The following is a 510-nucleotide window of genomic DNA, read 5'->3' on the forward strand; positions in this document are numbered from 1 at the left end:
TAAAATCATATATGTGTGTGTATGTATATATAAACATATACATATGTATGTGTGTATATATGTATATAATATATGTATATGTGTGTCTCCAATATATAAAAGCAATTGATTGAAAAAAAGAGATCGAAAGGTACTTCCTAATAGATATATATATATATATATATACACAAATGATTTGGAGAAATAAAAATTTTAAAACAGTTTTCAGAAGAAGAAATGCAGATGATCAACAAGCATATGAAAGAGTGCTCCAGATAAAAGAGAAATGCAAATTAAAATTATTCTGAGATTTCACCTTAACCCCTACAAATTGGCAAAGATTTAAAAAAAATATCAGAAGAGTCATTCTTGAAGTGACTATGGGAAGACATTAATACACTTTTGGTGAAGCTATGATGTAGTCTAAATATTTTCAAGAACAATTTGGAATTAAGTAATAAAAGTCACCAAAATGTCCATAACTTTGACCCTGCTATTGTGTATATAGCAATATATATACTTTTTCTACTG

Source organism: Vombatus ursinus, unplaced genomic scaffold (assembly GCF_900497805.2).
Source record: "Vombatus ursinus unplaced genomic scaffold, bare-nosed wombat genome assembly UNPS02015035.1, whole genome shotgun sequence".
Lineage (NCBI taxonomy): Eukaryota > Metazoa > Chordata > Mammalia > Diprotodontia > Vombatidae > Vombatus > Vombatus ursinus.